The sequence below is a fragment of the Equus przewalskii genome, chromosome 14 (assembly GCF_037783145.1).
Source record: "Equus przewalskii isolate Varuska chromosome 14, EquPr2, whole genome shotgun sequence".
Classification (NCBI taxonomy): domain Eukaryota; kingdom Metazoa; phylum Chordata; class Mammalia; order Perissodactyla; family Equidae; genus Equus; species Equus przewalskii.
In genome coordinates, this window is record NC_091844.1 from 57,137,938 (window position 1) to 57,160,027 (window position 22,090).

Sequence of the window (22,090 nt, forward strand, 5' to 3'; positions counted from 1 at the left end):
AAGAAGATGTGGAGAAAGTCAAGAAAACGATGAGTGAACAAAATGGAAATATCAATAAAGAGATAAGAAACCTAAAAAGAAACCAAAAAGAAATTCTAGAGCTGCAAAGTACAGTAACCAAAATTAAAGTTTTGCTAGAGGGATTCAAAGGCAGATTTGAACAAACAGAAGAAAAAGTCAACACATTTAAAGATAGGACAGTGGAAACCACTAAGTCTCAGGAAGAGAAATAAAAAAGATTGAAGCAATATGCATAGAGCCTAAGGGAGCTATGCCACACTATCAAGTGAACCACCATACAGTTGTGGGAGTCTCAGAAGGAGAAGAGAAAGATATAGGGGCAGAGAGAATACAGGAAGGTACAATGGCTAAAAATTTCCCAAATTTGACGAAACACATGAATATAAATATCTAAGAAACTCAACAAACTCCAAGTAAGATGAACTTGAAGAAGCCCATACCAAGACTCATTATAATTAAACTTTAGGAAGACAAAGACAAAAAGAACCTTGAAAAGACAAGAGAGAGGCAACTCATCATATACAAGGGATCTTCAATAATATTATCAGCAGATTTCTCATCAAAAACTTTGGAGGCCATAAAGCAGTGAGCCAATATGTTCAAAGTGCTAAAATAAAACAACTGTCAACTAAGAATCCTACATCCAGCAAAATTGTCCTTCAAGAGTGAGGGAGACCTTAAGATATTCCCAGATAAACAAAAGCTGAGGGAGTTTGTTACTACCAGACTTGCCTTGCAAGAAATGCTCAAGGGAGTCCTGCAGGGTGAAATGACAGGACATTAGATAGTAACACAAAGCCATATGGCAAAATAAAGATCAAAATAAAGGAAAATACAATTATAAAATTAAAAATTATAAAAAGTTATATTGTTATAAAATTATAAGTGAAATTATAAAAGCTTATATTATTGTAACAACAGTTGTGGAGCTTGTAACTCTACTTTTTGCTTTCTACATGACTTACGAGACTAACACATCTTTTAAAAACAATTTTTTGTCTAAAAGCTAGCATTATTATAACTTTGGTTTGTAACTTCACATTTTGATTTCTACATAATTTCTGAGATGAATGCATTTAAAAGAATTATTAGGTTATGTTTTTGGACACACAATGTATAAAGATGTAATTTTGTTACATCAGCAACCAAAAGGGGTAGGGATGGAGCTGTAAAGGACCAGAGTTTTTGTATGTTATTAAAGTTACTCTGCTATAAATTCAAAATAATGTGTTATAACTTTAGAATGCTAAATGTAATCCTCATGGTAACCACAGGGAAAATACCTATAGAATATAAACAAAAGAAAATGAGAAAGGAATTCAAACACTTCACCACAAAAAAATCAACTAAACATAAAAGAAAACAGCAACGCAGGAAATGAGGACAAAAAAGCTATAAGGTATAGAGAAAACAAACAGCAAAATGACAGAAGTCCCTCTTAACTGGTAATTACTTTAAATGTAAATGAATTGAACTCTGTAGTCAAAGACAGAGATTAGCAGAATAGATAAAAACACATGTTTCAACTATATGCAGTCTACAAGAAACTCACTTTAGATCCAAAGAAACAAATAGATTGAAAGGGAAAAAGATATTCCATGCAAATAGTAACCAAAGAGAGGAGAGGTGTCTATATTAATATCAAACAAACAAACTTTAAATCATAAAAGATCACAAGAGACAAAAGAGGACCTTATATATTTTAAAAGTTTCAATACAGCAAGAAGAAACAACAATTATAGTCACTTACGCACCTAAAAATAGACTATCAAAATACGTGAAGCAAAACTGACAAAATTGAAGGGAGAAATAGATAGTTGTACAATACTTGTTGGAGACTTCAATACTCCATTCTCAAGAATGGATAGAAAAACCAAACAGAGGATAATTAAAGAGATAGAGGACTCAAACAATGCAATAAACCAACAAGATACAACAGACATATGCAGAAAACTCTGCATAATAATAATACCATAACACATTATTCACAAGTGCACATGGGACATTTTCCAGGATAGAGCATATGTTAGGCCACAAATTAAGTCTCAAAAGTTATATAAAGACAGATATCATACAAAGTGCCTTTTCCTACCGTAACAGAAGTTAGAAATCAATAACAAATAAAACTGGAAATTTCACAATTTTGTGGAAATCAAACAATATATTCTTAAACAACCAATGGATCAAAAAAGAAATTACAGAAGCTGAAATGTAATAATGTACACCTAACCTTTACATAACATTATAAACCAATATGACTTGAATAAAATAACGTAAAAAAAATTACAAGTGAAATTAGAAAATACATAGAGATTAATGAAAATGAAAATACAACTTACCAAAACTTATAGTACACAGTGAAAGCAGTGCTTAACGGGGAAATTCATAGCTGTAAATGCTTACATTAAAAAACAAGAAAGATCTCAAATAAACAGCCCTATTTTACAACTTAAGGAGCTAGAAAAAGAACAAACTAAACCCCAAGCTAACAGAGGATGGAAATAATAAGTTAGAGCAGAGATAAATGAAAAAGAGAATAGAAAAATAATAGAGAAAATTATTGAAATCAAAAATTGGCTCTTTGAAAAGACCAACAAAGTTGACAAATATTTAGTTAGATGGACTAAGAAGAAATAAAAGAAGACAAATTACTAAAATGAGAAATGAAAATGGGGACAATTCTACTGATTCTACAGAAGTAAAACAGATATTAAGAGAGTACTTTGAACAATTGTACACCAACAAACTGGATAACCATTAAAATTTAACCAGTTAACATTTGGTAAGAATTCCTCCCTCTTGACATTAATACAAAAGCTAAGTTGTACTCGGGTCATCTGGGGTGGCTAGGAATCATTCAAATACCTAAGCCACTCCAAAATGGTTACGGAACCAAAAATCAAAAAGGCGCTGGTAGAACTAGCTGACATTACAATGGATGCATGTCAGCTTGACTTTCTTGTCCTCAAGCAAGTATATTTTCTCCAAGAAGAGAAAGCAAAAGAAAAAGTGAAGGGAGATGAACAAGAAACAGAGAAGCACAGAAGAATAAATAAGGTAGGTAATGGGAAAGAAAAGGATCCAGGGAGACAAGGAAAAAGCAAGAAGCAGTCATAGCAGCTTGTAATCAAGCAGTAAGAAGCCTCCACGTGGGTTTCCTCCCTCCAGCTGCAAGACTTGAGCTCTGGACCAGCTCTCACTGACTTTTCTTACACTTCACTTGTCATTACAAGGGACGCTGCAGGCTGGTGTGTCAGCCTCAGATCCTCTTCTGAAAACTGAGGGATTATGGATAGAGCCATTGTGAGAATGAAAGGAGAGCGCAAACCAATGCACCATTGTCACTGACCCTGAAATAGACACACATAGGTCACAGTCATCAAAAGAAGATTCTTGTAATTAAGTAACCCAAGACCATTGATGTTACAAACTAGTGTTTCTCAACTGTCGCCACATGTTAGAATGACCTTGGGAGCTTAAAAAACATACCCAGAGTCCACCCCTAGAGATTCAGATTCAATTGATCTGAAATAGGCCTTCACTTTCCGTATGTCTGTTTTTACTTCCTAAATGATAATGTAATCTGGGGCCTAGGACCACTTTTACAAAGGGAAAATTTCCAAAATATGCTGCCAGCTCATTTCTTGCCAAAATAACTAATTTTGACTATTCTAAATTATGTTTTTTAGGTTGAGTACCTTTTTCATTTTTTAAAATATTATTTTCTTGAGGTCATAGTGGTTTCTAACATTGTATAAATTTCAGGTATACTTTTGTGTGTGTGTGAGGAAAATTGGCCCTGAGCTAACATCTGTGCCAATCTTCCTCTGTCTTATGTGGGATGCCACCATGGTGTGGCTTGACAGGTGGTGGTAGGTCTGCACCCAGGATCCAAACCGGCAAACCTTGGGCTGCTGAAGCAGAGTGCGAGAACTTAACCACTACACCACCAGGCCAGCCCCCAGGTGTACATTATTATATTTCAGCTTCTGTACAGAGTGCATCATGTTCACCACTAACAGCCTAGTTTTTATCCATCACCCTACATACATGCCCATTTACCCCTTTCACCCTCCTCCCACCCCCTGCCCCTCTGGTAACCACCAATCTGTTCTCTGTATCTATGTGTTTATTTGCTTATCTTCCACATATGAGTGAAATCATACAGTGTTTTTTTCTGACTTATTTCGCTTAGCATAATATCCTCAAGGTCCATCCATGTTGTCACAAATGGCACGATTTTGTCTTTTTTATGGCTGAATAGTATTCTATGTGGTATATATATATATGTATATACCACATCTTCCTTATCCATTCATCTGTTAATGAGCACTTGGGTTGCTTCCAAGTCTTGGATATTGAGAATAATGCTGCAATGAACATAGAGGTGCATGTATCTTTTTGAATTAGTGTTTTCATGTTCTTTAGGTAAATACCCAGAAGCAGAATAGCTGGATAATATGGTATTTCTATTTTTAATTTTTTGAGACATCCCCACACTATTTTCCATAGTGGCTGCACCAGTCTGCATTTCCCCCAGCAGAGTACAAGGGTTCCCTCTTCTCCACATCATCTCCAATACTTATTTCTTGTCTTTCTATTTTTTATGTTATTTTATTTTTTTAAAGATTGGCACCTGAGCTAACAACTGTTGCCAATCTTCTTTGTTTTTTTTCTGCTTTTTCTTCCCAGCTCCCCCCAGTATATAGTTGTATATCTTAGTTGTGGATCCTTCTAGTTGTAGTACATGGGACGTCGCCTCAATGTGGCCTGATGAGCGGTGCCATGTCCGCACTCAGGATCCGAACCAGAGAAACCCTGGGCCGCTGTAGCAGAGCGTGCAAACTTAACCACTCGGCTACGGGCCGGCCCCCTCTTGTCTTTTTAATAATAGCCATTCTGACAGGTGTGACATGATGTCTCCTTGCAGTTTTAATTTACATTCTCTAATAATTAGTGAGGAACATCTTTTCACGTGCCGGTTGGCCATCTGTATATCTTCTTTGGAAATGTCTGTTCTTGGCCTCTGCTGGTCTTTTGATTGGGTTGTTCATTTTTGTTGTTGTTGAGTTGTATGAGTTCATTACATATTTTGGAAATTAATCCCTTGTCAGATAAATTATTTGAAAATATTATCTCCCAGTTGTTATGTTGTCTTTTTGTTTTGTTGATGGTTTCCTTTGCCATGCAGAAGCTTTTTTAGCCTGATGTAGTCCCATTTGATTATTTTTTCTTTTGTTTCCTTTGCCTGAGGAGACATGGTAGTCAAAAAGATACTGTTGAGATAGTTGCTATCGTCAACTATCAAACTTTTATTTCCTTGAAATCCAGGGGTATCTTCTGAATGCTTTGATCTCATTCATTAGATACCATAAAAATAATTTATTAAATTGTTTTCAACACATGTTTAAGGCACTAACAACTTTTGTATCTTATTTCATTTCATTTTAGCCACAACCTTCAAAGAGCTCAAGTCAGCCTGAATCCAAAGTCATTCAGTCCTTGATCCCAAATCCAAAATCACGCCTCTTCCATCCTGCTTCTCAAAAGGCATTTTAGTGTCTTGTCCTCCACAACTGGCACTATGCTGTTTGTATTGGAAGAAAATGAGTGAGTATTGAGCCTATAACAATCTCATCCTTTTCTCCCGCATTTATGGAAGAAAACTTACCTATGCCAGAAACAGAACGAACTGCTACTGCTACTATTTTTCTCATGTCTGCTACGAGGGAGGCTTCTGGCAGTATTAATCACTCTGCTTTTGAGAAGATACAGTCAGGGTATACATATCTTCCTAAATCCTTACATCTTATTTTAATAGGCTGTTAACATTCTTAGTTGTCATCACAGCAAAGCTTTAAGATTTCCTCTTTTTTCATAATCAAAGCACCTCATGAAGTACTTGAGTGAATGACGAGACTTCCCAAAGACCAGTTCAGGCACTACTGATAATAGTCCTAGAATAGAGATGCTGGAATGAACGAGTGGAAAGAATCCTGGAGCTGTATTCAGAAGATACAGACTACAACTGACTGGGAAGTCTTCCAAACTGCTGACCTCGAGCAGGTCATTCAGTCCTTATGAGGCCCAGTGTCCTTACGATGGAGACGGTAGTTCCTGCTCCAGCCAGACCACAAAGCGGTATAGTGAGCACAGAAGAGGCCCTCTTCAGAAGGACGTTTTTCACTTTTGAAAAGTACAATGCAAATGGACACCTTTGTTCCCCTTCCCTCTGTCACCTGTCTCCACCCCTCTGCATGAGATACCTGGACTCTCTAAGGACCAGCAGCGCAGTCACAGCTCTGGAGGGACAGAAGGCCCCGAGCAGCTGAGCAAGGCACCCAGTGCAGACAGGCTGAGGCCGGGGAGTTTAGCCTGGGATAAAGGAAGCAGAGAAGACAGTGAAAAAATCAGAGAAAGGTAACTCATACCTCTGTATGCTTTCTAGAATGTCTTCTGCAAGATGTTTAAAGTATTTATTTCTTGTAAGGATACATGTTTGGTGACACTTCCAGTTTCTTTATGGAGTAAGTAGCTTCTAAGAAGAAATAGGGACAAAGCTAAACAAAAAGGCTGTAATAGAAAGCTCATTTGAAAAGACTAAATTATATTGGGAGAGAAAATCAGCACTTGATCTCCAGATGCTGAAAACATATGACCAATCACGACCAACAATACACTATCAGAAACAGAAGGAAGGGGGACAGTATGAGGAAACCCAATATGCTTATTGACATTTGTCTGACTCACTGTGAAGGAAAGAGCATGAGGTAAAACAAAATGAATATTTTCCTAAGATGCAATCATAAAATCGCACGAGCCCAGGAAACTCTCGTCTTTGTAACTTCATTCTGCATATTAAATTAATCATGAAATAGTAGATATTTCTTAGTAACTATAACTGTGATCAAGGGCTGTACTGTTGCTGTCTCAAGTGATTTTCAGTACATTTCACAAGGTGATGACTATTCCATTCCCTCCTTACCATCCTCTGCCGACCGGAAAATAGACACAGAGCGGCAGAGCACCAAGTGCACTGAATCTAACGGGTTATTTGCTGCTTCTCTGTTTATTATTGTTTCTTCCCCTTGGAATCAAATTTTGCCTTGGCTTAATAATTAACCCTAGAAGGATGCACTTTTTCTTTTAATGAGCTATATTTTTACCAAGTAGTGAAGGCAAAGATTGAAAAAAATCTATTTCTATCTCCTTGGTGTCAAGTAAGTGAAAATTGGGGGAATTTTATGGCCCAAACTAAATTCTTCTTCTTTTTTTTTTTTTTTTACCATCCATAGGGCTTTTATCTTCTTTCACCTAACATGCCATGAATTCATTGGGACAGGGGTTCCAGCAGCTCAGGCTCCTTTCCATTGGTTCTCACAAATTGTGCTTCTCTGAGAGGAGCAAGCTGGCACTTCAGTTGAACCCAAATACCTTTCTCTTTGACTTCCTTCTTTTTCTGATCATTTTCCTTCACATGCTTCAGGAAGCTATCTTGGCTCTAAAAGCACTTAAAATGCTCAATATGTAAATATGCTCAATATGTAAATATGCTCAATACGTATATTAATTCTCTTGGCAGGAATCTTGTCCTGAACTTGTTTGTTTACAACAGTGCCAACAACATGCTGGGTAACCTTGTAGGCTCTTCCAGTTTTGCCATGGTAACATTTGTGGGGCATTCCTTTTTGAACACTGCCCATTCCCTTGATGTCTACGATATCACCTTTCCTGTAGATTCGCATGTATATGGCCAAAGGAACAACTCCATGTTTTCTAAAAGGCCTAGAGAACACATAATGGGTGTCTCTCCTCTTTCTCTTTGTGTTGGTCATTTTGGCGAATTACTGGAAGATGGCAGTTCCAGCCTAAAGGCTAAATTCTTCTTCTTATAGCTAGGAAATCATAAAAATAAAATTTCCGATGGAAAGAAGCAAGTTTCTAGATTAATAATAGAATTGATTACAATTATTAGTAAGAGAATATTTATATATTAGAAGAAATAAAACAGCAGTATATTTATTCAATTAATATGTCTGGCACAGAATTATTTTTGATTCCATGTTTATTTGGAAAAACTATGATGCTTTTAATAAACATACCTTTATTTTTCATTAAGTACAAAAATAAAAATGGAAGTGAGAAGTGTATGTAATTTTTAATGCTAACATAGTGTTCAACTGTCTCACTGGTGGTACTGACAACCTTAATTAAGAAGTCATTGAGGAGCTGGCCCACTGGTGTAGCGATTGAGATCACACACTCCGCTTCAGCAGTTCAGATCCCGGGCACAGACCTAGCACTGCTCATTAAGCCATGCTGTGGCAGGCGTCCCACACATAAAATAGGGAAGATGGGCACAGATGTTGGCTCAGGACCAATCTTCCTCAACAAAAAGAGATGTTTAGTTCAGGGTTAATCTTCCTCAAAATAAATAAATAAATAAATAAGTCATTTAATGATAATATTAACAAATCTGGCATATTTTTTGGGTCACTTTGACACTGCTCAAGACACAAGCATGATGGATGCTCCTTCAGTACAATACAGGCTAGAATCTGAAGGAATATCTGATGTCCATCGTAACATTAAGGACAAGGACTTGACTTGCCAAAATATGTCATAGACTGTAACAGATGTTTCCAGATTAAGTCACATTTCTACTAAAAACTATATAGGGGCCGGCCCCGTAGCCGAGTGATTAAGTTCGCGCGCTCCACTTCAGGGGCCCAGGGTTTCGCCGGTTCGGATTCTGGGCACAGACATGGCACTGCTCATCAGGCCATGGTGAGGTGGCATTCCACATGCCACAACTAGAAGGACCCATAACTAAAATATACAACTATGTACTGGGGGCATTTGGGGAGAAAAAGCAGAAAAAAAAAAAAAAGATTGGCAACAGTTGTTAGCTCAGGTGCCAATCTTTAAAAAAGAAACCACAACTATACAGATGCTCAGTTGGTAGAACCTAGAATCTCAGAATTGTAGACCCAGAAGGGGTTTTTAGAGACTAGCTATTCCCATCATTTTAGAGCTGAGGAAACTGACACTCAAAGAAGGTTAACTGATTAGCCCAATGTCCCAGAGTTGGTTATCAGTGTCTGGATGAGAACCCAAGTCTTTTCTACTACTCCAGGTTGTCTCTCATTTTGACAAATGAAGGGACATTTTAATATTTTACTTAAAAATATATTTAAGGTAAATTACCCTGTGTTTAAAATTAAATACAGGAATATTAACAAAACAGACTATTGTATCTTTTGGATCTTTCCCGATTCCCACTCCTGGATATGGCCCAATCTTATATTTAATATTAAAGTACATATTCCAGGAACTGCTACCATTCTCCAGGCATTAAAAAGATGTCAAACTAATATTAAATCTGCCACAGTTTTTTTTTATTTTGGTCATACCAATAAAGATCAACAAATACTGTATTAGCACCATGCTAGTGTGTAGGTGGTACCTCTTTAAATTCAGATGATGAACAAACACTTTCTCAGAATTTTTCACAGGATTTAATATTATCCAGAGTTTGGGTGCTAATACTAAACTTCTATGAATCACAAAAGATTTGGCAACAAATTGGCAAACACACTAGCAAAATCGAAAACACTACAGTGAGTTTTGCATGCTTTCTTTCATGGATAAATCAAGTTGACAGAAGAGCAACAACTTAGAGGAAAAGTATATATCTTCTAAGATGCATGTAATTTACCCGTTGTGATTTTTGAGACCTTATGATAGACTGGGAATTGGAAAGTCGAGTTCTATTATAATCTCTTCTATCATGACCCCAACTTTTCACAGACCAACTGGGATAGACTTTGCAGAGGGCAGACACCAATAAAATGAGGAGAGTACAGTTGACTTTCATCCCGGTAATAAAGACACAGAGCTAATTATCTCTCCCTACCTTAGCCAATGGCAGAACCGGTCACTGTAACCAATAACTTGAAAGTTAATATGGACTCCTCTCTTGTGTCCATCTCCCGCCTCTAATCACTCAACCTTATCAAGACGACATGTCATTGCCTTAAATTTACTTCAGTAGTTCTCAAATGCATGGGTATCAGAATCCCTGGGGCTAATCGGTATTGGTAAAAATACAAAGGCCCGTGCTCTATCCTACTTCAAGGAGCCTGGGCCTCTGTGGTTTTGTTAGTTGCCCAGGTGATTATGATATGCAGCAAATTTGAGAAATACTATGTATGCTTTTAATTTTCCTCTGCCAGATAATTGCATTTGCTTCTTAATTTGTCTGCTTGACTCCAGCTTTGTTCTGCACCAATTCATTCTTCAGCCAGTCAACAAACCTGAAAAGGTCCAAGCTTAAAAAGAAAAAAATTAATGGCTGCTCATCACACTTAAGAGTAAGTCCAAATTTATTATGCATTTAAGACCTTTCAGGATTTGGCTTTTGTAGTCCTCTCCAGCCTCATTTCTCATCACTCCAAATTACATGTACATTCTCCTAAGGCACAATGCTTTCTCAGAGTCCATGTCTTTTTTAGAATCATTCACATATTCAATCAAAAATTATTTATAGAGTTCTTTCCGTTAGTACAGCACTGGACCCAAAACCAGGGATAGCGTGGTGAAGTGAAAGTCATACCGGTTCTTGAGGAGAGAAAAATATAGAAATGAATACATTTAATTTCATTCAAATTGGGATAACTGTCCAGTGTTACAGAAGCATATAGTGGGGGCCTCACCTGGTCTGGGGATTTTCAGAGGTAGCTTCCTCAAGGAAGTGATTTTTGAGCTAATGCTTAAAATTTGGATAGAAATTACCAGACAAATGGCAGGAGGTTCAGAGAAGCCTTTAAAGACAGGAAACAGAATGTGCAAAAGTCTTTGATGGGAGGAGAATAACATTTTCAAGGAACTAAAAGAAAGTTGTATAGGTCAAAACAAAAAGAGAAAAGGGGTGGGTAGCCAGAGATAAAGTTGGTGATAGGGGCAGAAACCAGTCCACGTAAGCACTTATTGGTCATAGTTTTTCTTTATCCTAAGAAAAATTGGGAGTTATTGAATACTTTTAAGCAGAGAATTGCCTCAGATTTGCATTTGAAAAGATGATTCTGACCAGGATGTAGAGAATAGATTAGGAGATGGAAAGCATGGATCCCATGCTCCTTTACAGAAGGCCTGTGCAGCAATCGGGAGAAGACAGATGCGGCTTGCACGAGGCTCTCATCACCAGGGCTGCAGCAAGAAAAATGGTGAGGGAAGGCCAATTCAAGGCACACTTTACGCTCTACTCAGATAACCATCTTTTCCTCCACCTCATCTTTTGGTTTCATCTGTGAGGCCTAGAATAAATTGAGTTTTCCTACTCCAGTTCTCTTACCACTGGGCATTTACTCTTGCTACATTTTAATTATGGGCTATACATCTCTTTCCTATACAGAAATGCAAATTATTAAAATTGGGGCTATGTTTTATCTTTATCTCCACTGCCTGACTAATTCTGTGTTTCAATAAATATTTGAGTAAATTGACTGTGAATTGATCAGCCATGTGATCTTGGGCAAGTAATCTACCCACCGTAATCCTCAATTTCATCACTTAAGAAGTAACCTCATTCCCACACCCATGTGAGCCCTTGGTGCCAAATCCTAGCAAGGAAACATCTTTTTCCTGGCACTGAGGATAGACTGAAACTGAATGAAGTGGATCCCAGCAGTAAAGATTTAAACGAAGAGGATTTCATGAAAGGACTTTCTATAGATGTTGGGGCAGAGTTCAGAGACCAACAAGAACATTTGAGGCACTCAAGATCCCTGATATCAGGAAGCCCCTACCTCCCCCACACATAAAATGGTAAGAGGAAGTAGTCGTGTTAATGAAGCTTCATGAGAGATGGAGCTGTGGGTGGGGGTCTGTCCAACAGAAGTTGTGGCCAGAATGGCAGTCACTGCCAGGCAGGGAGGGAGCTGGTGGCAGGAGGAATCTAGTAGACCAATCTGCCTCTTCTCCCAGCCTTCAACATCCTCCCAGTGCCTCTCATTGACTAAACCTATTTGAAAGCCAGAGGGCAAGGAAACCCAGGTGATTCTGTTCTTGACATCTCCCAGGCCATTGAGCAGGATATAGAGAGAGGAAGAATGCATCTAGGGAGGCAAATGAAGAAAAATCAGCACAGAAAGAAGAGTTAGCACAACTCTTTAAGAAAACCATGGGAGATTAAATTTAGTAAAGCAGAAAAGTGAGTCCTACAAAGCTTTCTTTCTGAATGATGATGTGGGCTGGATATAAGCAAAAATAGGAACATGGAGTACTTAGAGGGTGACAGAACCATGAAAATAATGGCAAGAAAGGATGAAGCAAATGGATGAAGGAAGAAGGATGAAGGAGAGGACAATACAGGCAAATGTTAGGCCTGGGTCTTTTACTGTCTTTCACATTTATGTCCACATGTGCATTTGAAGGGCAGTAATAAGAACCTTTCCAATCAAGAAGTCAAGTGATCTCAATATTCACATCAGTATATATAATGTCATAAAATACCTTTTTGCCATCTAGAACTCAGAGATTCTTGTCTCACATACTCTATTTCATTTGATTTAAAACATTGGAAACTATGATCTGGGAGTATAAAACTAAATGAAATTCAATGTATCCAATATCAGTTCTTCATAATAATATGAAGATTCATAACATGAAAGATTCTTCATGTTAACACACATAATTACTATTAATCAATAGAGAAGCTACTACGTTTTAGGCAAAGATTAGAGGCTTTACGGATCTCCTCCTCTCATACTGTCGAAACACTCACATGGAAGATATTGTAATCCACAACCTTCTGGAAAAGAATCTGAGGCTTAAAGAGGAAGGTAACACACCCTGCACAACACAGATAGAAAGTGGGAAGACTGAGATTCACACTCAGCTCTCTGACTGTAGCGCTCCTTCTTTCCTCTCTATGTCGTAGCCTATGAAGCAATGAAGTTGCCCAGAGTTAGAGCTAAAGAAGTAGCTGATGAGTTCCACGCTTAGGGACAGGAGTACTAACGGGAATTTACTTTTTTTTCTAATATATCAGAAGAGATGGAAATTTTGAGTTAACTGGCTCAGGGAAATGAAAGAGTTTGGTTAAGCAAGAGTACGTGACACCGTTAGATATTTATTACAGAAGGAAACGAGCCTCACCTGGAGTCCTGGGGCGAGTCAGCAGCCTGGGCCTGAAAAGTGGTTTCAGCAGATTGGAGATAAGATTACAAAAGGAGATATTTAGCTGTGAGGAATTGTTTGTGGGGAAGTGTGCTTTGCAAGTCTGCCTTCCTGGCAAACTTTAGGTATTTCCCTACATCTTCTACCTGCCTGCTTTTTTGACTCTTTCAGTATCTTCTTTAGTTCCAAAGCAAATCTGGTTGCTTTCTACATTCCATGCACGCTCTAGGTGTATAAAGACAAGGTGACACCTTCTTTCCCCTCTTTTTTCTTTTACATCTGGTGGAAGACATGCAGCCCCAGACCAGCAAGTGGAATATCATATGGAAGGTGCTAAAAGAGCTGCTGAGGGTGCTTCGCAGACACAGAGGACAAAACATCTTTACCATTAAGAGGCCAGAAGAGTTCCTCTTTAAGAACTTGGTCTTCAAGAATGAGTATTAAATGGGTAGAGAAAAACAAATCAAGAAGGTTTCAAGTAGAGAGAATGACACCTGTGAAATCCTTGAGGCCAGAGGCAAATAGTTTGGTAAGATCTGAGCAGAAGATACTTGTGGGACAGGGATGGAAGAGGAGCCAAAAGAAGCAGGCAGGTGCCAAATCATGAAGGAGCTTGTACACGAAGCTAGGGAATTTGAGAGTAACCGCAAAGCTCCGGAAAGTCACTGAAAAATTTAAATCAGCAGAATGATAAAATCAGATTTAAGCTTGGTAAAGATCATGTTGGATGCAATGTGGGGAGGAGGTAGAAGGAACTCCAGGAGGGAGGCACAGAGACCGTTGGAAAGCTTGGTTCCAAACCTGGGTGAGTGTGCAAATGGTTGTGATAATTACTGACATAGGGAACATAGGAGAAGCGGCAGACTGGATTAGAGAAAATAAGTTTTCAACCTAATGATTTTCCCATGAATTCTCATCATTCCTCCTTTAACATGTTAAGAAGAAGGGAAAATAAATATAATTGATCAAGTATGGATATGATTAGGCTTACGTTTATTTTTCTGGCCCTGAACTGAACATGAGCTTCCAGGGAACTGTGTTTATTGTAGATACACAGAAGAGAGAGAGAGAAACTAAGCTTTAACCCCCAGTGGCCGTGGTAGTGAGAGCCACCCATTCTCACCCATTTCTTATGAGTCTCCAGGCATCAAGATTTCAAAAGTTGGAAAGGCACTTCTGCATAGTCATTGAATGATGATCTTTGAGGGAGGAAAAACCTAAGTCTCCATCAGGAATGCATGGACTCACCAAGAATATGGTTTTTAGTGTGGTACACTTACCTTTAGCCAAGCAGCGTCTGTGATGCCAAGATTCACATTAGTAGGCAGCATGCAGGAGGGAAAAGCAGCTCACCAGCCACTTCAGAATGGATTTCTTACCTGCCTCACTGCAGATAAGGGCCATCATTGATCTGATTAGGGTAGTTCAATTAGCAGAACAAACAGACTCCTAGACTGGAGAAAAGGCTAAATGACTTTTGTCCTTGACCTAGAAAAATTCCCTAGGCAACCAGTACTTCAGTTTCTGTCTCCTAAATGAGCCTAGTAAGTGGTGCACTGTCTAAATGCATGAGTCTCAAACCCAGCTGAGTCTGGTATGGTTTGGGAACCACTGCTCCAAATATAGACTGTAGGCGGCTTTTGTAAACAGATATATTTCACTTGGGTTCCCTTCCCCAAAAAGGGGTAAACACAGCCTGTGAAAAACATTGTGAGATTCCAGTAAAATATATATTATCTGGGTAAATAAATATTAGTAATTTGAGGAAAATATAATATTGCTGTAATAATGCTTAGAGACAAAAATATTTGGTCATTTTACAATATCGCTCAAATGGGGAAACAGCACTAATTCCAACACTTTCTTTTTACTCTTCTGTAGCAAGCAGGATTCTCTGGTTGCAAAAATAAGAAGCCAACTCTATAATTTAAGGAGGAAATAAAAATTGTGGAAGGTCATAGAGATGGCTCATAGAAATGAAGGGTAAGATGATAAGGAAGCTGGATAAAGACATGAAACATTTAACTTTGGGGACCTGGGTTGTAGAAACCAACAGAGATCTCTCCCAGGGGGCATTTGAGAAAAATGAGTTACTTATCAAGTCGAGTGACAGCTTTTATAAATGATGTTCAGGGAGGAATGGACCTGCATGAAAAAGAGTGATGTTTAAGAAGGGAAAAACATGTACTTTAGAACTCCCAAAGCAGAGTCAACCAACATGCATATACTTTAGTTCTTTAGTTAAGATTGATCCCTTGATGAATTACACTAATTTAAAACTGGAAACAGTCCAAAGAATATTCTATATAAAGACAGACCTTAAAGAAAGACAGCTTGAGGAATAACAATAATAATTTCTTAAACCTGGCTATGCTACCTTGACATCCATCAGAGTAATGCAAAAAATAGGTTAAGTTGTGCAATGATTAACTTACTCAGGCTGACAAGCCACAAGAAGTCATTGGGGGAAAAAAAGAGAAGATGAAAAAACCTACCTTCTCAGTGGAAAAATAAAACTTGATTTGGGTAGAATTTATAATGAACTGATTAGTTCCTTTCAATGTGTGTCAAGTTTTCTTGAAATAAATATCCTTTACAGAACCGTGAATGAGACACAGCCCCAGCCAGTGGATAATTTTACTGAACTGTTATTTAGTTCAATAAAATTTTCAGACGATAATTTGGATGATACTTTAGCATTAATTGTCAAAGAATTAAATCCACAAGTCTTGATGATGCCATGATAGAGCTTATAAGAGTAATCGCATGAGATGAAGTATATTGATTTCATAAAATCACAGTAGAGACAGGAGAGTAGTTTCATTTGTGTATCTGGTACTCAGTCTTACATTTATCATCTATGTAGCTTTTGGCAAGCATTTATTTTAACCTTTTTAATTCTCAATCTCATCATACAGAAGGAGACTAGTAACAAATTACCAGCCCTACCCATCTCAAAGGATTGTGAAGTATATCAAGCAAAATGCTTGGTGGTAAAAACACTTTGCAAACTCTACAGCACCCTATAAATATAAGGATTCATTATATTCATGTTGACATACTAATGAACAATAAACTTCAGGAGAAAAATGTGATGCTTTGGATTTTTTGACCAGAGGTTGTAAAAGCAATATTAATAGAATTTGCATTCATCACATGCGTTTGGAGCAATATTTCACAAACCAAAACTACTTTTTTAAAGCGTTAATGTCAATGTGCTAAGTTTATATTGTAAACCTTAAAAGGAAGTAGTTTATGTCTGTAACGTATGTATCTCCATAAACAATTTCTTTTTTAAGACCGTGTAAAACAGCACTAAAAAAAGCTGCGGTTGCAACATCACCTTTGACATGACAGAGCATGAGCATGATTAATATCACATACAAATATAATCTCAAAGTTTGAATAACAAGCTCGCTGCTTAATTGTTCTGAAAATGATAGGGTATGTTTCCTTTAGGCTAAATACTGAGAATTTTTTTAATTGCCCTTTAATAGAAATCATACTGCATTTTTAGTCTAGGGAAAACAGCGTCTGTGGGAACCACCCTCTCCCACTCATGTCTTGGCAGTGGGAACTGGTGTCCCAGATCAAGACTATTTACTGATCCCCATGGCAACAAGATGCTTTATCTTACACAAATTCTAATATCACAAGGACTCAATGGTTTTTTGGTATGGTATCTCAACCCTAAAATAACAATCTTGATGTGAATCGTAAGTGCTTTAAATAGAGAAATGTTTTTTTAATGAAATATTGTTGTAACGCAAAAAAGTCTCATCTCACCTCTTTACCAGATTTTCATTTTGAAATAAATCCTCTGCTATGTCTGAGTAAAAACACTGGCCCTTTCAAAGATGGGATTGAGTTAAAGTTATGCCTTTTAACTTGTTACTTGGCAGAGCATTAAGTGGAGCGCAGCCATGCTGGGACTGGGACGTTGAATGATGTCCCTATGTACATGTAGCAACACTCCATGGAGACACTGCCCAGGCGCATGGGTAGCCTAGGTTTAGGTTTAGGGACCATTATCCTCTTGTTTTCCAGGCTTACAACAAGAAATTCAATCCCTAAAAGCTTCTTCTACAGTGAGAACTGGTCACTTTCCAAGTTGCTGGATGTATTAAAAGCACACTGGCTCAGATTCCAGATAGGAACACCAAAAGATTGAGTTATATCCATAAATTGCTATGGGGTCCTCAGAAGAAAAATGCTGAATGAATATCAACAAATGGCATTGTTCTATCTTATTGTCAGACCTGACACTTTTCAAGCCTACAGGATTACACACACGTTTTAATAAAATTAGTGTTCCACAGAATGTCCTTCCATACAAATACATCATAATTTTTGTTCAAGAGAGTGTAGGTGGTAGTAGAGACATTCTACTTCCCTTGACAGCTTCGGCTCCAATGTTTCAAATGCATTAACACTCAGCAGGTGAAATTGAAATACTTTTTATACTCCAGAACCATTCCCTTGTAAGACCCCAAAATGATTGTTAAACTAGGGTTGAGTGAGCTTCAACTGGATGTGTCTTTCATTGATTTCCTTTTCAGTAGAGACTTAACATTTCTATGCATTTTAACACCCTCTTTTGGTAATGAAAGCATTGGGAGCCAACTCTCTTTCTGTTCTCTCTTGAAGGCCTGCTGTTCTTTCTCATTTTTCAAGTGCTTCATGAACAAATAAAGTATCTCAGCATTGTGGTTAAGAGGAGTGTTTCAATACTCTGGACCCACTGACTGTGCTCTGAATAATTTGCCTCTGCCCTTTGCATTATAACGGCAACCAGATGAAGAGTGTTGTACATCCAAGCATAGTTAGAACAGTTCCAACCAGTATAAAGTCTGCCCAGACTCCAGCTTGCCTCCCAAAGTTCTAAATTAAGTGCCTTTCTTTCCAACTGAAATTGTCTAGTGAGAGTGCTAATTGGGAAGGATTGGGTGAAGAAAGCAAATAAATTTTAATCTCACTGAGGTCAAAAACTTTGTCTTATTCACGTTTGTATTCCCTGTGGTAACTGGCCTTATCAGTGCAATATATAGTTATAAGAACCAAGAAAGAAAAAGAAAAAAGGAAAGATTTCTGAATCATCAAATGGTCTTTTTTGTAATATAAATAGAAAGGTTTTTATTTTTAAAAAATTATACTTTATGCAAATTATATTTTTACATATTTTGTTTTTATTTATATTTTATATTTGTATATTTATTATATAATATACATTTACATTTATATATTTATATATATATTTTTTATTATATAGATAAGGAAATCCTAAACAAAGTACAAGGCATAAGCTTAAGAATATTGCTTACGTAGGTGTGTGTCTGTCTGTCTTCATGTGTCTGTGATATGTGTATGTGATACATGAAGTATGACTATATCAATGCAAATAATCCATAATCAATCCATAAATCAAAACTGGGGTGAGTTTATTATATGAACCAGCTTTGAGGACTACAACCCTTGGGGAAGGAAGCCCTCCAAAGAAGCGGGATGTATAGAGTGGTTATACACTGTCTTGGAACAAAGAGCATACGTCACCCATGACAGGAATATCTCTTTTACGACAGTTACAAGATGCTTTGCTGGCACGGCAGGTCAGTGGTCACAAGGTAAACATAGCAGGTCAGTAGTCAGCAGGTCAGTGGTCATGAGATGAGCAGTGTAGGTAATCAATCCTTAGTTTCTGGGAAGAAATGCTTACCCTTAAAGAAATGTTAATATGGGAGGAGGCAACATCCCTATCTTTGAGGGCATCATTCTTTGCTTTGGGACATTGTAAACGTTTAAAGCAGATGTACAATGCATGCTTAACAGGCCATATCAGGCCTCTCTGTAAAATAAGGTCAGGCTAAATTAGTTTTAAACCAAATGGCTTCCTCATATACTCCAATATATCCTATTGCTTGTCATTATCTTATCAACTTTGAAATAATGAGGCTTAAAAAACACATATGTTGGACAATATATTTGTGTTTCAGTGAGGTTTAATTAAATTAGTTGTGCTAAAGTGCTTCATAAAGTGATACCCAAATATAAAATGTTACAATTATAGATTGTTCAAAGGCTAATACTTATTGAGCAGCTCCTATGGTCTATATCAATAAAATAATAACATTGGTAGGCATCAGGAAGAATGAAACGACTTTGCCCTTAGCTATGCAATCAAAGAAAAGGGCTAACAACGAATGTAAAAACTGCTGCAGACTGTGGAGGCAATGTATATGAAAAACCATTTAATGACAAGGCATTCTTACCAGTCCAACACACAACTTGGCTTTGGAATATATTGTTTCTTTTTCTCTGAAAGAGACATTTTATCATTGTAATTCCATATCACGACAGCTCAGAATCTGTCATTAAGAATAAGAATAAACTGAAGGACTTTTTCCCTCCTCCACAGACATCATTGCAATCTATGGAAGCAGAGGGAACGTGGCAGCAGAAAGAGACACAAAACAAGACAGGTTCTCAATAACTTCTTACCTAGAGTCTCTGTTGATTGTGTTTGCACTTATTCTCAGCTGCAGTCACTCAGTCTCACAGTTGGAAAACACCTCTCATTCAAAATAAACCTTCAGTTCCTGATGGTTCCATATCAGGTTCCCACCATTTCCAGCTGTTTCTTGATCAGAACACATTGCTCTAAGATTCACCTCTTCATGTCCTTGAAGCAATTGCCAAGCACAGGAATACTTGGAAACATCTTATTACACCTACCAGTGTCATTTGACTCTCTAACAAGCTAAAAACCAATCTCAATGACTAATGCCGCCATTGAAGAGCTGTAGTTTCCATTGACCTCTATCTGTGGATAAGAAATTTCTTGAGTTTTTTGGGCCAGAGATTCTCTCCCTCCATCATAGTTAAAATTTTACTTGCAGGATGAGAAGACTGAAGAAAAGCTGAGTGATCTCCTGGACGCGTTTCCTTCAGAAAGCAGTCTCATTAAAGTAGCTTGTAGATAGTCCTAAACTATCTTAAATAAGATAAGCTCTGGTTTTTAAAAAGATATATCTCTGTGCATTTTTTTAAATGCTTGCCGTGCCTTTTTCCTGTATTCATGAATAGCGTAGGTGACATACGTAATAATTTATGGGCTTAGACAGCTATAATGAGTCTCCAGACATGGTTAGTTCCAAAGAAATGTTTAGTAACATGCAATTTTTGCAAAGGCTCTTGGTTTTTCTTTGAGACCCATAGCCAGGTGTGTTTGGATAAATGCTTCCCTGCCTTTTCAGCCTCATCATCACCACTAAATTCTCCCAAGTTAGTACTAACCTTGCTGCCCTTCCTCAATCTGGTTCCGACTAGCCTGACAGGATGCCTTCTCATTCATCAGGGCCTTTAAATCACCCCCACCCTTCCCCTAGCTAAAAAAAAAAGTTCCCTACGGTCTGACTAAGGTGTTGAGAGAGAATGGTATGCCATTCCAACTTTTTCTCTCCACTCGGTTGTCCAACAATTCCAATCCAAACACCCTGAAATTGCTTACGGTTATTTCATCTTCTCCCTTCAAGCTCTGCCTACTGGAACTGAAAAAAAGCTTCTTCGTTGTACTGTATCTTAGCATTAATGTCTCTTCTCTGCCTGTTGTATAGAGATAAGCCTATGGACATGATCACACCTGACTAGGCCGACCACGTAGGAAGATGGAATAGACTTTAAATGATAAGCTATTATAATTAGTAAAGCCTTTTAAGTCTTGATTTATTTTTTATAGTCAGTATCTGGTGACAAGTAATCTTAATAACTGCAAAATCTGAGAGGGTTAAAGGAAATATCGGTTCACAAATAGTTTGTTACGAATTTATTTATTTAGGAATAGAATATTCTATTAGGAACTACAAACAGACTACGAAGGACAGAATAGGCTCTGCTGCTGAAGTCAAGAATACTTTAATCCACTTAAAAAGAAAAATGTCCTGTTCCAATAGAGAATGAAAATAATTGACTACTGTTTTGTCTTGCTTTGTTTTTTAAATGAACTTAATTCTTAAATAATTATAAATTACTATCCCCACCCTTCTTGCTTCCTCCTGGAGGGAAGTCTTTGCATGACACATAAAGATAAAGGAGTATCACTGGGCACCTATGATGGGCTAGACAGCTTGGAACCCAGGAAGAATTTGGGACCAATTGGGACTTTCTATTCTATTGTTCAAGCACTCATAAGTAGAAGCTTAAACAATCTCTTTGTGAAAAAATATATATTTCTTGCAGATCATGACACGAGTTTGGAAAGAAGTGGAGGCAAGAAGGCCTGTCATTTGCAATGACACAGAAGGGCCAAATCAAACCCTGTGAAGAAAGCAAAAGTGAGATGGATTTACCCAAGATCATTTCCCTGGATACCTCCAGCTCCGTTAGATCCAAATTTCCAGTGATGACTCTGAAGCATCAGATCATGTAATCTGAAATACAAGGGTATATAGCACAAATAATGAAATATTTTAACAATAAAAACACCAAGTGAATTAAATATTCCTGTTCTATAGCACTATTAGAATTATTCAAGAGACCTCCTGGATGCAATCTGTTAAGGTAAGTACAATGACTCTGTTTTCCAATGCTCTGGGCAGAATTTAAAATGCATGTGATCATATAAGCACAGCAGATCAATTTTTAAACTAGCTGAGTCCCAACACTTCATTCTGACCAGTGATTACACACTATTCACCTCTCCTCCTCTTCCTTCCTTTCCTCTGCCACATTAAATTCCACAGCTAACTTAGAAAGTAAGGTGTCCTTTTAGGAACAGAGAAGGCATTAAGTATTTTCTTCCATAGGATGCCAAGCGAGAACCCACCAAACGGCTTGTCTCTGTAAACATTTGCTTTTATTATTGCTCTAGTATTCTATTATCATCAAATCTCATCAC

General features: G+C 37.6%; 2 long non-coding RNA genes across 2 annotated transcripts; one reads left to right on the top strand and one right to left on the bottom strand.

The window, feature by feature from the left end:
* Positions 1-6,103: 6,103 nt before the first annotated feature.
* On the top strand, positions 6,104-21,691 carry LOC139075577 (uncharacterized). The gene is made up of 2 exons (XR_011526119.1): positions 6,104-6,441; positions 21,433-21,691. It is a non-coding gene; the product is annotated as an uncharacterized lncRNA (long non-coding RNA).
* LOC139075578 (uncharacterized) lies at positions 18,622-19,876 on the bottom strand. Its single transcript, XR_011526120.1, has 3 exons — positions 19,696-19,876; positions 19,467-19,512; positions 18,622-18,895 (listed from the first exon to the last, which is right to left on the bottom strand). It is a non-coding gene; the product is annotated as an uncharacterized lncRNA (long non-coding RNA).
* Positions 21,692-22,090: the final 399 nt, after the last annotated feature.